The following is a 17,857-nucleotide window of genomic DNA, read 5'->3' on the forward strand; positions in this document are numbered from 1 at the left end:
TCCCATCAGCGTGACCTCACACCACTTCCCCCAGCTTGCTCCTGCCTGGCTGCCTCCACCCCTGCCTGCCGCAGAACTGGGGCACCTACAGAATTCAGCTCCCTACAGCCATGGCAAAAGTGAGACGGAAGTGGAGGGAACCCATGCAGCCAGATGCTTCTACCCAGCTTTTCACTTCCACCCGATGTCTGTCTGTCTGCCCATTCATTTATTGGCTAGTGTTTAAATTGTGTCTGCAACATGCCAGGGATAGTGTTAGGGAATACAGCGGCCGTGGTGATTCACACTCCGGTGCTGCTTGCTTACAGATGTTCTAAAATGTGGGTTTTATTGTGATTCAGGTATGGTGAGCCCAACAGATCAGGAGATGACTACCACTGAAAGGACAGTCTGTTACACTTCCTAAGAGGAGGGGCCAGGTCATGCCAGGCAGGGCCACAATGGGAATCACCAGGGTCCATAAGGAGGCAGGGGGAGTGAGGGGAAAATGTGGGCAAGAGCCTTCACTGTGGTTTCATTGGAAAAGGCAGGGCAGGGTACACTGTAGGACTGGCTAGTATGAGTCATTTCCATGGGCTCTGGGGCTTAGGGGCTGTCCCTAATTGGCACCTGGGCCTGAGTGATTAGGGCAGGTGGCCTGGAGTGTAAAAGCCCCATGAAGCAGGGGCCTGGGGATGTGAGCTCTGGGTTGGACAGCTGTTTACTATCTCTAGGAGTTAGCTAGCGCTGAGAGGGGCAGTCCCTCCACTGCCAGCCAGGACCCAGACGTGAAAGCATCAGGGTAAAACACGCTTGAGACAGCAGTCTGCAGGGCCTCAGAATCTCAGCCTGCAGGCCGTAGGTGTTGTGTGTGATGGGGCATGTGTTTTAAAGCTTTCAGGGCAATTGCCTTGGGCAGAGCACCAGTGTAATCTCCACTCGACCGCAGGCCCTGTCACTCCCTATTGCCGCATGCCAAGCCGTCCACATATTTACGTTATCCGCTGGATGTAAGGTTAGATCTCCATTTCCCATGTGCAGAGAGCACGGTGTGGGTGACATTTTCCTCTGTGATTTTATAGTCATTAATTATACCTCCAAATCCACTCTGCTGACATACCCTCAACCACAACAGAGTCCGTTGTCGTCCACGCTCCTTCACGATCTTGCCTTCTCAATTACAGAACTCCCCTCCGAGGCCTGGCAGGAATCAACTCACACTTGAAGAAGGTTTCTTTCCCATTACCTCATACACAAAACCTTAAAGTGGAAGAAGAGCCATTTCTTGCATGTTAGAGACGGGAAACCCAAAACAAAGGACGTGACTCACACACACATGTGCTCGTGACTGCCAGAATCTGAGGATGGAACCAAACCTTCTGTCTCCTGACCCCAGGTCCATCCTCTGCCTGGACGGGGGCCCAGGGGAGCCCAGGGTTGGCAAAGATGCTCACTTACACAGCAGAAACTTAATGAGCACTCACTACATTCCAGGCCAAATACCAGCTATAGGAAGGGAGGGAGATGAAAGAACAAGGCATCAACCCCGACTTTGAGGGAGCCACTGGTTGGGAAATGAGATGAGGTCTTTACCACAAACTCTGCTACAAGAAAGAGGGAGCCGCTGCGGGAGGGACTGATGGGACATGACTGGCTGGTTGTGTCCATCTCTTAAGTTTACACGCTCGGTGGTTTTCTCTTTTCCCTAAATATCATGATGTTAAGCTTCATGTTGACACTGGTGGTGAAGTGATTTCATTCGAGAAATACGAGAAGGAATACTCTCTGTTCTGAGGGGCAGAAGCTTTTAAAATTCCAGTCTCAAGGTGCACTCCAGAGAATGAAGAGTTGGTTCACTACGTTTCCCATTCCAGTTTTGCTAATGTGTCCTCTCATGTGTTACAGAGTTGGGAGCTGATGAATTGGTACCCGACTCCCAGGTCCCAGCTCTGAATTTTGTGAGCACACTTTGTTTATAAGCTTTGCAAACTACTAGGCAAGCACAGTCATGACTCACATTCTGTCATTATTTACTTTCATTTTGGCTGCAGATGTTCTAGGTCTTGCATTTATTTAAGTGCTAAATGGTCTTGTTGGACCATTAGCTTCCAGGATTTTAAAAGTCTGTTTCTTCTCAAGGTTAGCTACATGCAATGGCGGGGCTGGGGCAGGGAGGGGAGAGATCTTATGCACAGATCAGGGCAGGGGTGGAATCACTGTTGAAATTGTTCCCGAATGGCTCTCCTTGGATTCCCACAGGCACTGCAAGCTTTGCAAGTCCAAAGTTGCTCGAGCAGAGACCCGGGGGTCCCTCTTCTTGGGGCCTCTAAGTGAGAGTCCTGCAGGCCGTACCCTTGCTGTGCACTTGCATGCACGTCCACAGTGCTGTACGCCCCTGGAGGAAGGGGAGCCTTTTGCCAATTCCCACAAAGTCACTGGGTAGGGGCACCTGGAAGTGGCGCCTGAGGGTCTCCCCTTTCCTGCACTTCTATGTCTGATCCATCAGCAAGGCCTCTAGAGTCTTCTCCAAAATCTAGCTTAAATGCGTCCATCCTTCCCACCTCCACAGCCTCGGGCCCTGACCAGGCTGCCTCCCTCCTTCTCTTGACCAGTGGAGCCTCCTCGCTGCTCAGTCCTCTGCCCTCCACACTCCCTCCCCATCTTCACCCAGCACTTGCCTTTTAAAAGCACAAACCTGACCGTGCTGCTCACCTGTGTAAGCCCTTTCTGTGCCTTTCTTTGTTCGCAAAATAAAAATTCAGGTCATGACCACGGCCTCGTGACTGCAAAGCTGGGAGAGCTGAGGCCAGCCCCACCTCGCCTCCTGCCCCTACAGCTCATTTCAGAGGTGAGCAGGGCATGGATGCTGCTCGCTGCAGCCTCTGCACAGGCTGCCGCCTCCTGACCTTGGTTCTTTCTCATCCTTCAAGTCTCAGGCCAAGTGTCAGCTCCTGGGAGCGGTCTTTCCCAAGGACCCTGCTAAGCAGCCGCCTGCCCTTTCCCCTCCTCAGAGTCCTGGCATGTGGTCCTTTATCCATTACCAGTTGGAACTGGTTGTGTTTCACTGAGTTCCCAGAGGCGAACCCACTGCCTGGCCCCCCTGTAGCCACATGACAGGCCCTCAATATGTGGTTCTTGACTGAGCAAAGGAATGCCAAGTAAGTTAGGATCTCAAATTTTGGTTGATCTCATTCACAGCCTGGTACCTCAGTGGTCAACCCTCATGATTGTCATAGAAAATGGAGAACTGGGAGGCCCACCAGTTCCTGAGTGCCTCCCATGTGCTCGGTATCGTGCAAGGTGCATTGAAGATGGTATCAAACCTGGGCAGTGGCTGTGGCTTCCCCAGTCAATGGGGACTGAACTTCAGAGGCACTGAGCCTGCACCAGGATCCCATGGCTCAAGGTTGGTGGTGTCAAGATTGGAACCCAGGTCTTTTAGATCCCCCAGCCCACCATCTTTCTCTGTACCAGGCTGGGCCAGGTTTCAGCTCAGAAAAATCATTGGTCATTCCAGCTAAAAAGTGGGACTCTGTTCTCTCAGAGAGAAGGCCACCACCCAGCCAGTCTTGACCCCTTCTTTCTTTTCCTTTACAGGACATGCGGAGGGCGCCTTGCCCCAGCCAGGGAGGAAGAGTCAAATCCTCCTTTAAAAAGCCTGGTTTGATATTTGCAACCAGTTTTCTTTTTCTTTAGCTGTATATCATGACCATCTTTCCATGCCAATAAACATAATTACACACTACCAAAAAAAAAAAAAAAAAAAAAAGAAAAGAAAAAGGTCCAGTTTCAAGATTATCTAGGGAAGATAAATGTTTCTCTTGTGCTAATTCCAGCACAGTTTATATGCTGTTTTGCAACACGGGCAAACTGTTTTCTTCTTATTTAAGCATTTAAACTCTGTTTTTTAAACTGTTATGGCATGCAGATCGCCTAAGAGTAACAGATGTCTGCTTGATAGAGATGTTCCCAGGAAAAGAATTTGCTGCTTCTTGGTCTCCAGAGGAAGGATGCTTTTACAAGTATGTGGCTTTTGGTCCACATGTCGCCCCTCTTACCCTCAGAAGAAGAATGGGGGAAGAAATACAGTGCCAGGGGCTGCCTTGTAAGTATCTGTATTTACAGATTCTGGTGATTGCAGAGGTGAGGCCCTGATCTCCCAGGAAGGCTGTCCCTGCCCCTCCTGTGGGGAGTATTTCTCTGAATTTTCTTAGGTAGTTAAGGTCACAGCCCATCTAGAGACATGAAAAGTGGGTCCACTTTTACTAAATTGCAGCTTTCCCCAGAATCTTAGCTGTGGAAGAATCTCTCTCAATAATATTTATCATTTCTTTTTACTGTTGGCTAGCATGAGAATTTTGATTATGTCATGGCATTTGATTGCCTAAATTCTAACGCAGCTCCATCATTTATTATCTGTGTGATTTTGGGCAAGTGACATATCTTTCCTCACCTGTTAGATGGGGATACCATTGACTCAGTGAGATGTACTGAGATAACACACGTAATGTGCATAGCACAGTGCCTGGTCCATAGGGGGCCAATAAATATTAATGATCTAGAGTCATGTGGTCTGTTCAAGGTCACACAGGGAAGGTGTAGCAGATTCCTGGTCTGGGCTAATTCCTGACTCTTTGGTTGGGGGCTCTTCCTCCGCATTATTTGAGTGGCCACAGGAAGAGCCCCAGGGCCAGCTAGCTGGATCTGAATGATGTTCAAATGACTAAAGTAGAAAGTGAGTGGGTCTCAAAGCACGGGAGGACATGGAGGGCAGCCTGGGAGGGGAGAGGGAGACCGGGGTAGGCCTGGGATTGAGTATCCTTTGGGGAGATGCTCGCATCCTCGGCGACTTTCCCTCGGCATGCAAGAATTACTGTTTCCCCGGGAAGAGCTGCCCTCGTGCTTTCCAGGATGTCTGGACTCCTCCTGAGAAGAGGGAAACCGGCACGAGGACAGCATTCCTGAAGTTCCCGGCTCGGGCTCACGGGGGCGCTGGTGAGCCGCGGAGGGAGCGAGCAGCTGGGTTCCTCCGAAAGACTAACTGAGGCCCTGGATACCCCGCCCCTCGGGGGCAGTGCCCCCGCCAAAGGCCCCCTACGGTGACCCCTCCTCAGGTCCGGTTGTAAACGGGTCTTTGCGTTAATCAGCTTTGCAGAGCCCGGGCCCGGGAATGGGGCAGCCCTGGAACCTCCCGGTCCGCGCCAGCTGACCAGAGCCACTGCGCTGGCTTCCAGATGTGAGTGGCAGGAATGTGCGGCAGCCGCTGGTACCCTTCCTAGCCCCCACGGTCGCATGGCTGTTAAGGCAGGAAGACGAGGCACTTCCTGGGCTTATTACTGAGGTTTTCTTTTGCCTCTTTTTACTGGTTCTTGACCCCCACCTCCATCCTGTCCCCTCACCCCCCCACCTTGGCCTCTGCTGGTCCCAAAGACCCAGATGGGCCATCAGTGGGGGGCTGTTTTGTTCATTTCATTCATTTCTAAAGTCGCTGCTAATTTTTTTTTTAAGTGCTTGGAAACAATGTTTTGATGTGAGTTTATTACTTAAAGAAATGCAGGACTTTATCCAATAAGCTGTGCAGTATTAAAACCGTATTAACAAAGAGATCAGGAAATAACTAGCTTTGTGCACAGAGGCTTAAAGGCTTAAAATGGTTGAGATATTAAATTTCTCCCTTTCTCATCAGTGGATTATAAAAGTATATCTCCAAATCCTTATCATTTATCGCTGGTGTTTGTTCTGAAATGTAGTTATTATTTCTGAAGCTTCCAAGATAAGAAGCTAAAATTTCACTCTTTCCTTCCCAAGTTTTCTGGGATACACTATTATTTTGGGGAGGAGGGACTTTTTTTTTTTTTCAACTGAGGAGTAATAATTGTTTCCTAAAGAATACAAATCTTGAGTGGGCAGCTCAATGACTGTCCACATTTGTTTACACACATGTAACCACCACGAGGTCCAGCTGCAGAACACTGCCAGCAACTGGAGTACAGGTTTTAAGGGGCATCCTCTTAAGAAGCCCACCCCAGAGGAATATTTGACATGAGCCCTGGGACCAGGGGGCTGTGGTGATGCTGGCGGTGGGAGTGGGGATCGAGGAACCCAGGACCCCCCGCTGAATTTGTCATCCTACCTTGGGTATTTCCTGTCTCAGTTCTTACAGATGGAGATGTTGGTGCCCTGTCCCCAACTCCTTGTCCAGCTGTGTGGAGTGAGAATAAAGGGTCCCCTCCTTTATGCACAGAACTCTTTGAGACTTTCCTCTGATTTTGTTTTGTTAGGGAATTTAGCTACTTTGCAAAATAGTTAGCAGCCAAGGTGCCATTCTGCCTTGTACAGTTTTGAGGCAAAATTGGATTTCAGTGACTTTGTCCATATCTCTACTTCCCTGCGTCTTCAGTGCTGGCCAGTTGTGTTGCTCAGTTTACCAACAACCCATCATTTTATGAAATTTATAGGAAGAGTTTCAAAACATTCAGAAAAGTAAAAATAATGATTACAATAAAACCATTGTCTGTATTTAATAACTTAATAATGTCACTCATAATAATTATGAAATAGTAATTATTCACCATGTTTCCTCCATCTGTTCATATTTTTTTTTGCCAAACTATTTTAAAGAGAATTAGATGTGATGGTTCACCTAATATAATAACATTTACTACACCTGATAAAATGAACAGTTATTCTTAATATCATCTAATACCTACTCAATATTCAGACTTCTCAAACTATAGAACATTTCAAAATGTCCTTTTTTCAAAACAGGATCCAGTTAAGGAGCTGGCATTGTAAAGTCTCTCAAGTTAGACCAGTCTCCCAATCTTTTTAATTTTTTGTTTAATGGCATTGCCTTTTTTGAAGAAACCAGGCCAAATATATTATAAAATGCCCTGCACTCTTGATTTGTTTTATTGTTTCTTCATGGTGTCATTTAGCTTGTATTTCCTTTACTTCTGAGAATAAATTAACATTTCTTATGCTGACTTTCCTCCTTAGTTCAGAGGTTTCCTGAATTTTCTCAGCTCACAATGCCCTTGGCGTCTCATAAATTTTCTCACAGTGTCCTTAGGTTAAGCAAGCAAGCCCCAAATGGCTCCATTTATTAAATAGTTAGGTCCAAACAATGTATCAAGTTTTTGTGTACTAACAACTTCATAGCTGATTTTAAAAATAGCATACATAAATTGAAATCTAGAGAGTATTTCTATTTTAGTCAAAAATAACCAAAATTACTTACTGATGGAATGTGTGCACGTGTGGGCTCCAGCCGCTTCCCAAACCTTGGAATCAGATTGATGCCACCACCCTTAGATCCTGTCCCACAGTGATTTTTCTGTGCTACTTAAAAAAAAATTTTTTTTATTGAAGAATAGTTACTTTACAATGTTGTGTTAGTTTCTGGTGTACAGTATAGTGATTCAGTTATACATATATATTCTTTTTCATTATAGGTTATTACAAGATATTGAATATAGTTCCCTGTGCTAAACAGTAGGACCTTGTTGTTTATCTATTTTATATATAGTAGTTAGTGTCTGCAAATCCCAGACTCCTAATTTATCCCTCCCCGCCCCCTTTCCCCCGGTAACTGTAAGTTTGTTTTCTATGTCTGTGAGTCTGTTTCTGTTTTGTAAATAAATTCACTTGTGCCATTTTTTAGGTTCCACTTACAGGTGATATCATATGATATTTGTCTTTCTCTGTCTGACTTACTTCACTTAATATGATCATCTCTAGGTCCACCCATGTTGCTGCAAATGGCATTATTTCATTGTTTTTTTATGGCCAAGTAGTATTCCCTTGTATAAATATACCACAACTTCTTTATCTAGTCATCTGTTGAGGGACATTTAGGTGTTTCCATTTCTTGGCTATTGTAAATAGTGCTGCTCCGAATATTGGGGTGCACATATCTTTTGGAGTTTCCTCCAGACATATGCCCAGGAGTGGAAGTGCTGGATTATATGGTAAGTATACTTTTAGTTTTTTAAGGAATCTCTACACTGTTTTCCACAGTGGCTGCACTAAATTACATTCCCACCAGCAGTGTAGGAGGGTTCCCTTTTCTCCACACCCTCTCCAGCATTTGTCATTTGTGGACTTTTGAATGATGGCCATTCTGACTGATGTGATGTGATACCTCACTGTAGTTTTGATTTACATTTCTCTGATAATTAGCAATATTGAGCATCTTTTCATGTGCCTGCCTCTTGGCCATCTGTATGTCTTCATTGGAGAAATGCTGTTTAGGTCTTCTGCCCATTTTTTGATTGGGTTTTGTTATTATTGTTATTGAATTGTATGAGCTATTTGTATATTCTGGAAATTAAGCCCTTGTCAGTTGCATCATTTGCAAATATTTTCTCCCATTCTGTAGGTTGTCTTTTTGTTTTGTTTATGGTCTTTGCTATGCAAAAGAATTAAACTTAAAAGTTTAACTAGGTCCCTGGTATTTCTTTTTTATCTACCACAGCAACCACTGAAAGCCCAACTTTGGAAAGATACGACTCCATCAGAAGGAATGTAGCATGATCTAGCCTTGAAACTGTGAACTACCTTGAGCTAATTCAGTGTCAACTCTCCCCCTGTTTCCCTTTACAATGTAAGATATCGTCTGGCACCCCTGTCAGTTTGCTGTGGCATTTGGGTGCCTTGGTAGGCAGTTTGGGAACTGTAGTAGGAGTCTAGCATCTGATAACTTCAGCTGCAAGGATTACACACATCCTGAAGACAAAGTGAACAAGCACAGGTTTTCTCACCTAAATAAACAGAGAACACCACCTCCTTATCTAGAGCCGTTCTTCTTAACCTCGCTATGCTCTGGAAACATCTGGGAACCCTATTACAAGGAACATTCCTGAGCCCCATCCCAGGGAAACTGATCCGGGGGTTTCAGGTATCCGTTTAAAAAGGGAGCATAGCATAGACCCTAGGTCTAGGACCACTGTGTTAGGACAAGTCCTCTGAGGTCCTCTCTGATGCAGAGTTCACGCTCAGAGAAGAAAATGGAAGAAGACAGGATAAAGTTTCAGTGAACAAGGCCTGGCTCTTGATCCAGCCAACAGAGTGAGTTCAGAGGACTTGTGAATGTCCCTCACTAGAAAATCTGTTCACTTGGCTAGGTGCTGGTTGAATACATTTCATGTGACAGTCCCTGAGCTCTGGGCATTGCCAGACCCAGAGATGAACAAGCCCAGCCCTGCCCTTGAGTTTCTCCAGCCGCTAAGAGGACAGAGAGACAAATAATGTTCCTCCAGGTGTGACTTAGTGCCAGGGTGGATTTAAACCCTGGGATATTGACTCTCCCATCCCATACCAAATGAGGCCATTTCCCCCCAGTCTCAGTGGGCAGTGGGGGTTGAAGGGCTCTTTTTCCATGAAAGTATCAATATTTCGTTGGCGAATTATTTAAACTTCTCAATTGAAGTGTTAGGCGCCGGCTCCGTCAGCGGGCCTGGCTGGGGTCCACGCTCTTGACTTCAGTGCTTTTTGAGTTCCCATCTCAGAAACAACTTCAGTTGTGAATCTGGGGAGAAACCACTGGCATTCTGGTTGATCAAGGTTAAATCATTCTTAAAAACTTTCATCTGCTTGAACGTTTTGGGCACCTCCTGTACACTGGGCACTGTGTGGATACTTTTGGGTCATTCCTTCCTACATCCTCCCCTGGGAGCCGGGTATGTCGGGTGGGAAGGTATGGAGGCTGGAGTGGGGGCTGGAGTGCCCCTCGGGGAGGGCTCACTTGGGGAGAAGTCAGACGTCATCTGCTGGGACTCAGGGAGGGGCAGAATCCCCTCTCTCTCGAGGCATCCGAACAAAGGCTGGGCATCCACCTGTGAGACGTGGTACGGGGCCTTCACACATCACCTGCCGTGGGACCAGCCAAACTCTGCAACCTCTTACAACTCTGAAGGTACTTCTCAAGAAAGGCAGACACTCAAATCTTCATTTTTCACCCTGAGGGAAAGCAGGAAATGAGCTTAAAAGGGAGACTTAAGAGAAAAAAAAAACCCAAGAGGCATAATTTGTTTTCAACATTTACACAAGCTCTTAAGTCTGGGCCATGGAGAGCTTTGCGAACACCATCAAAAGAAACAATCACAATGACATAATGAATAAATATTAACCCAGGAGCCTTCCTCTACCACCAGCTGCTCTCAAGAATCCCATCACTGCCAGCTGGATCACCACCCTGCACGTAAAAAGGATTCTTTCTAGCCCAGAGAGGCTAAATTAAGCTCTATCACACAGGAGGGTGGAGAGGAGGGGAGAGGGAAGCAGAGGGAGGTGCCAGGGTGATTACGGGGGAGGGGGGTGAGGGAGGAGGATGGGAGAGAAATGGGATTTTAACAAGTTCCCAGCACTTGGTGTTTGGAGCTCCTTCAGAGTTTGGGGAAAATAAAAGGAAAACACATTGAACTGAGCCTTGTCAACTGTGCAACTGCTCTGAGATGGGACCATGTAGGTTCTGGGGTTTATTAAGGTTGCTTTCTTAATCCTTGCCCTTTAGAAGGGGAGGCCAGTGGGATTGCCACCGCGGAGGAGTTCCTGCTCAGGGTCGTAGGTGTGATTTGCCTTTCTGGCTCCCTAAACAACAACCCCCATCCTACAGAACCCAAAGCACTCACTGTTCCAAGTGGTCCCCTTCGAGCCTCACCAGAAGTCTAGAGATAAAACACTGCTATCGATATGCCCTTTAAGCAGTTAGGAAATTAAGACTCAGAGGCACGTGCTAGCTGAATAAAGAGCATGAGGGTATTTAAGCTTAATTTGTCTGACTGTGAATCAGGTGCTTTCCCACTGCCTGCCCTGTGGACCAAGCTCTCTAACCACCTGAACTTGGGCTTGAAGAGTTATCAAGCTCGTTTGGCATCATTGTCCCCAGAGCAACTCTCAGGTAACTTTGGAACACAGGCTGAATTGTCATTCTGTGATTTAAAAAAAATTTTTTTTTTCTTTTTTTTGCCCTTGTGCCTTTCTTTGCTTGTTGTAGGCACTTTTTAAAAACCCACTGAATTATTTGTGAAAATGAGTGAGAGAACGTTTGCCAAAGCATCACGTGGGTGGCGGCATCCTGCTATCCATTCTGCACACACAAAGGAGCGATGCCGCTAATTACATCTGTCCCATCTGGATGTGCCCACGTGCCCCTCAGCTTGGTTGCTGCTTGTGGTGTTCTCAGCTCAGAGGCGGGAGGGAGGAGGGCGAGGGAGCCAGGGCTTTATTCTCACCATTGCTGTTTACACAGAGCCAAGCCAAGTGTGCTGTTGTTGAAGTTCGTCTTCCCATTCTGTTGTTGTTGTTGGGAGGTGGGGTAGGAAAGGAGGGACGGGTTGTTTCTTGGAAGCAAACGGGGTCGGGGAAAGCGACATACATTGCAACTGAGAAATGAAACCTTCTATGGTTTAACTTGCAGCAAGTTCAAAGGATGTGCTAGGGAAAATGGCAGGTGCTGGTTCTGCGGTGTTTGGAGTTGAGATGAAAAAGCAAAGCAAATAAACTACTTGGCAGCTCCTCTCAAAACGACTGGCGCGTAGATCTCCCCTTCCAACAGGACCCTCCTTCTGTGGGTCCCAGAGGAGGCTGGGGGGGTGGAAGGGGCCCAGGAAGCAGAAAGAGGGACAATAAAATGTATTTTTGAGAAAACTTCATTCACCCAGCTCTCCTTCTGGAAACAGGGTGAGGGAATAGATCCGGCATCACACTGGAAGATTTTAAGAGATGCCACAGAAGGGAAGAATTTCCTGATGTTCCAGTTTTGCTCAAGTTCAAGCTGTAGAAACCACAGAGTTTCTTCAGAGATGGAACCAGTTCACTGGAATATTTTTTTTTAATTTAATGTAGAAAAAAACAGGTTCCAAGATGCTACTAACTTGCAAAACTGACTTTAAGTATCACAGAGGTCTAGAGTGGGAAGAGGCTGACTGATTTTTTTGAAATTTTTTATTATTTTTTTAAATTGAAGTATGGTCAATTTACAATGTTGTGTCAGTTTCTGGTGTGCAGCCTAATTTTTCAGCCGTACATACACATACCTATATTTGTTTTCATATTCTTTTTCACTATATGTTACTACCTGATGGATCTCTTTATTCCTTCATTAAGATGCTGAGAGGCAGAAATCATCTTACCTCCCCCTGCCCTGCCGGCCGAGAGCATGGGGCCCTGATACCTGTCCTGCTGCACCTTTGGGTCTTTGCAGATTTCACCCACACCCTGTTTAAGATTTCCTTTTAAATAAATTTGTCTCTGAAGTATTTTCCTTAATCGTGAGCCCCCTTGGCTCAGGCCACCAAGCCCTCAACCCACTGGTTCTCCTTCCTGCCGCTGAGCTGGTGCTTCTGCAGTGAGTGTGTGCCCTCTGCAGTGGCCTCCCTTTCTGCCACTTACTTTGTGGCTGCCAGGGGTTAAGGATCTGACGGGGCAGGGGAGATGGGCGTGGCTGTGGAACGGCAGCTGAGGGGTCCTTGGGGTCATGGGGATGTCTTGCCTGTTGACAGCATCCATGTCGCTATCGTGGTTGTGGTTTGTACTAGAGTTTTGTGAAATGTCACCACTGGGGGAAGCCGAGTAGAGGTTACGTGGGATCTCACTCTTTTATTTACCACTGTGTGTGAATCTACAATTATCTCAAAATAAAAGAGTTCACTTAAAAAACAAACAAAACAAAGCAACAACAACAAAAAAAACCCCTGTATTTCCATATTACAGTCAATTATGGAAACATGCTCCTAACAATACACATTTTTGAGAAAGGTGGTTTTCATCTGGTAGCTAGGAGGGACCCTCAATGGGCCTGGGTAAGGCTGACGGGCCCACAAGCCATGGAGGCAGATGAGTTTGGCTCTGGGTCCGTGGTTCTAAAACATAGAGCACATGAGAGTTACACAGAGCACTCATTAAAACAGATTCCCAAGCCCTCCTCCTAGAGGGTCCCTGTTCTGTGATGGGCCCAGGGATCTGCATTTTAACATATGCCCAGGCGCATCAGATGGAAACTGGTCACTCGTTCATTGCTCACTGGTTCCATTCATTCCTCAGAGTGAGTGCTTGCACGTGCTGGAGTCATACGGGATGCGCTCACAGGATGTTGGTTTCTAGGTTTTTTTCTTTAAAAAAATACGCACACTCGGGATTCAGTTGTTCTACAGGGTGTTCCGTGATTCTTTTTATGGTCGTGCTCAAAAGCTAATATTAATCAAGGACTCCCTACAGACAAAGTACTAACCTATGCACTTATGTGTAATAGCTTTTTAAAATTTTTTTTTGTTTTTGGGGGGAGGTAATTATGTTTATTTATTTTAATGGAGGTACTGGGGATTGAACCCAGGACCTCATGCCTGTTAAGCATGTACTCTACCACTGAACTATACCCTACCCCCATAATGGCTTTTTAAATTCTACCACAACCCTGTGGATAAAGACACAGAAACACATATTGTTTAAGGAACATGTCCAGTGTGTCACAGCCTGGATGGATGTGGTGGGGTCAAGACTTGTAAGACATGCTCTCTAAATGCTATGGTTTGACTGTTTATGTTCCCCTCTAAAATCATATATTGAAAACCTAATCCCCAAAGGAGGACGCGATTAGGACATGGGGGTCTTCAGGAGGTGATTCGGTCATGACAGTGGGGCCCCCATCAAGAATTAGGGCCCTTATGCAAGAGACCCAAAGAGATGGCTAATCTGCAACCTGGAAGAAGGTTCTCACCAGAACCCAATCATACTGGCAGCCTGATCTTGGATTTCTAGCCTCCAGAACTGTGAGAAATACATGTTTGTTGTTTATAACCCATCAGGTCTATGACATTTTGTTATAGCAGCATAAACAGAAATCGAACCACAGAGCTCCACTGCCCTGGAGCAGGGAGCCAGAGGCCAACTGGCATAGCACTGAGTATGCTGGGAAGGGTCTGGGCTCGGAGGTAGGGCCCTGGGTTCCTGTTCGTGCTCTAACACACCCAGTCACATCTGCTGATCCTCTTAGGCTAGATCGTATTTCCCCAAACTTTAGTCCTCTGGGTACCGCCTTCATAATGCCCTTCTCATAGTGAAGCATTCACTCACTGCTTTACCCAAGTGTACTTATTTTCAAAAATCAAATCAAATCACTGCTGTCAGTGACAAATCAGTGTCCCATGTCCTGTACGAAGGATGGAAACATGACCTGATTATCTCTGACTCAGGTTCTCTTGCTTCCCCACATCTCTCAACCTGAGGTCTCTCTTTTCAATAAAGGAGAGAAGGTAGAGACAGTGTGATGCCAGCACTAAACTGAGGTGTTAGGGCTGAATCGTGTCCCCCTGAAATTTATATGTTAAAGTTCCAACCGCCGGGATGTCAGCATGTGACTATTTAGAAAAAGGGTCTTTAAAGAGGTGATTAAGTTAAAATGAGGCCATTAGGGTGGGGCCTGGTCCAATCTGACTGGTGTCCTTTTAAGAAGAGATTAGGACACAGACACATGCAGAGGGAAGGCCAAGTGATGACACAGGAAGGAGACAGCTGTCTGCAAGCCAAGGAGAGAGGACTCAGAAGGAACCAACCTGCAGATACCTTGCTCGGGGACTTCCAGCCTCCAGAGCAATGAGAAAATTAATTTCTGTTGTTTGAGCCACCGGCTCTGTGGGACTGTGCGTGGCAGTCCTAGCAGACTAATACAGGCTTTCCCTGCAAAGTAACCAGAAAGATTAAAAAATAAATGGAAAAGAAATCACTTTTCTAGAATGTTGACTTATGTTGTTTAACTCTGTGTCTGAGCAGCATCCCAAAGCATTTCCTATGTTGTGGAAACAGTGCCCATCTGGTTCAGGGGTCCCCAACTTCCCTAAGGAGGGACCTTATACTCTTCATTTCACCGTCAAGTGGGGAGGGGCAAAAGTCCAGTGCGGGGGTGGCATCACTCAGCCCCCTAAGGGACAAGGGACAAGTGGTGACTGCGGGTCAGCTGGGACTGACTTTACACCATGGCCTCCTCACCTCTCCCACCTTCAGGTCCACGAGCCTCATCGGCCCCTCCCCCTGCGCCTTTACATCAGGTGAGAACTGTGCTTTGTCAAAGTTTTCCTTGGAAACCGCTCCCCCCAAGAAGGCGCCATGTTGAAGACCCACCGGTCTGGCTTCCCTCCAGGGTGGGACAGACTCCTGGCTCTGAGGACAAGTGCTAACCCAGCAGCCACCTCTGCGGAGGGACAGGGGTGGGTGGAATGTGCAGGTCTTTAAACAGCAGAACTACACGCAGCGGCAAGATGTCCTCGTGCAGCGGGGCCTGAGACCAGCTGCTCAGACTCCCGGCCCCGCTCAGGCTCACGCGGGGCGTCTGCTCCCCGCGGGGGGCCATGCGTGGAATTGTCTCAGCTACTGGAAAGGTCGCTTCTCGCTCTCGAGTGGGTGGAGCTGAATCTCTATACTAAGCGAGCCTCTGCTGTGGCCTCGTACTCGAGACTCTCGGTGCAGGGGTTCCTTTCCCCAAGTCCGGCCCTCAGGCACACCACGGCCTCCCTTTCCCCGGGTGGCCTCCCGGGGCTCCAGCCCGCCGCCGCCGCCTCTCCTGAGGCCTCCCCGCCCCATCGGCCACAAACCCCGCAGTTACAGGCCATGACCCTCTGGGGCTGGGCCCCCTCAGCGGGTCTGTTCCCTCAGCCACCACCACCCTTTCCCTTCCCTCGCTCTCTTTCCTTTTACATATCTGGGGAAAACAATACTTTTTTTGATTTGGTTGATAGTCCTGTTAAAAACAAAATAAAGGCCTGTTATTCTGGCTGCGGTCCGGCTGGCGGCTCGATAAGGACTGTCACCTCCCTGGTCTGTTTTTGCTGGAGGCAGAGGAGGGGCGGAAGGTGGACAGGAATTGAGGGGAAGTGCTTCCAAACCCCTGGGACAGAGGAGGGATCATGGACTTCTGGCCTCAGGGGCCATGCGTATCCACCTCATAATGATCTCCCACGTGGTGTGCAGGATCCAGCAAATACAGCCTGTGAGAGCCAATCATGTGCATGTCTTCCCAGCTTCACACTCAGGGATGTCACACGGGTAGTGTGACGTCAGCCACGGTGGGCACATTTACACCACAGAAATCGGCGAAAGCTATAATCAGAGCTTTTCAGCCTCCTCCCCTCAGAGCCTGTTGTTAAACATTTACCAGCACAGCCCTGTCCCAGGGCAGTCCCAGGCAGGGGTGGTCTCTGATACAGCTGAAGACCATCGGGGGCTCTGGGCAGGTAAGTGACAGAACCTTGAATTCCTGGTCTCTGATTGTTTCCTTTGTCAATCAATCAGTGGATATAGACACATAGAGCTATAAATAGATATAGAGAGATAGATTGATATTGATATCTAACTACCTGTCTGTTTAATTTATAGGACCAGGGTGGGGGGGGGCAGGGGATCATTAAAAAAAAACACATCAGCACATCCTTGGTTAGGCAATGGGCAAATTAAAAAAAAAAATGGGCCAATGATGAACTCAGACGAGAGCAGTGGGTACGTGAAGGATGGGGAAGAAACGAACAAACACGTAATAAGCAGATTTAGGACGGAGATAAAACTCAAATCCATACTTATTTAGAGGATAAAGATTATTTTAAAAATTTATCCCTTCTTCTTTTCAGAATTTCTACAAATTACATTGCAAAGAGGTGTGATGTCACCACCCCCAGTCCTCTAGAAATGTCCCAGCTCCCAACTTCAAGATCAGCTGCAGAGAGGAGCAGGCCTTTTCTGACACTGCCCACGGCCGGGGCCCCACGAGGGACTGAGATGGCCTTGCTCCTGTTTGTTCGCATTATGTTTAATTCGCCTAAGCTTTCCCCATTCACCCGGATGACTACTTGTGTATCATTTACAAGAACATGAACAAAAACCCTGAACTACACTTTTCAACCTCAAACCCTCTTGCTGTTTCTGGAATCTTTGGCGAGTCCTGAGCCACTACGAAGGGGACGCCTTTGCAGCCGGGCCAGTAACTCGGCCCAGATGCTTCGTCCCTGTCACAAGCTGAGCCCAGGCTGCACAGAAGGACCTCTCCGGGCCCCCAGGCGCTGGTGCAACAGCCCACTGAGTCCATCACGTTTTGATTGTTGTTTTCTCCCTCCTTGCTGTTGCTGACGCGGGCTCCCTTTTATGGGACTGGCATAAAGATGGCTTTAGAATTAAAAGCTGGGCGGTGAGGAAGTTGGCGGGGAGTGCTTGCTTAGCTCTGTGCCAACCTACTTCCAGTTAAAGTGGGTCCTGGACAGCTGGAGACCTGCAAACTGCAAAGGAGGTCTTGGCCAGCGGCTGAGAGGTGCCTGGGGCCCCGGCCCACTGTGCCAGGTGGCAGCGGGTGCCACTGGGTGGTGCAGAGGGAACAAACATGACCCAACCCTGCCAACTGAATCCGGGGCCAGTCGTGCCACCAGCCAGGGCCTTAGGGCCAGGACAGGTCAGCACGTCCCACCAGGGACCACCCTTTGCTCCCAGTCCCAGCAACAGCCAATATGTTTCAGCCGATGAGGAGGGTCTCCTGACATCTAACAAGCCATCCTCACGGCCCCTGGCATCTCAGCACACGTTACACCATTCCAGCCCAGCGTGTGCCAAACATGGCTGATTCCAAACCGAGCTGGGCTGGATGAGCTGTGGGAAAACCCCAGAAAGCCCAGTTAGCTGCCCTCAGCCCTGCTGGCTGGGTCCTCGCTGCTCCTTGCCCTCCCTGTGCTGGAGGCCAGAAGCTCTCTATGACAAAGCTCCTTGCAAGGAAGGGGCCTTGGGGGAGAGGATGGGCTGGTTGTTTGTTACTCCATGTGGGACGCGCTAGAAATGAGGTAGTTAAATAGACCAAATGACAGGGTGGTCACAGCCGTGGCTCTTGTGGCCATGGCCCCCGGGGGAG

Source organism: Camelus bactrianus, chromosome 11 (assembly GCF_048773025.1).
Source record: "Camelus bactrianus isolate YW-2024 breed Bactrian camel chromosome 11, ASM4877302v1, whole genome shotgun sequence".
Classification (NCBI taxonomy): Eukaryota; Metazoa; Chordata; class Mammalia; order Artiodactyla; family Camelidae; genus Camelus; species Camelus bactrianus.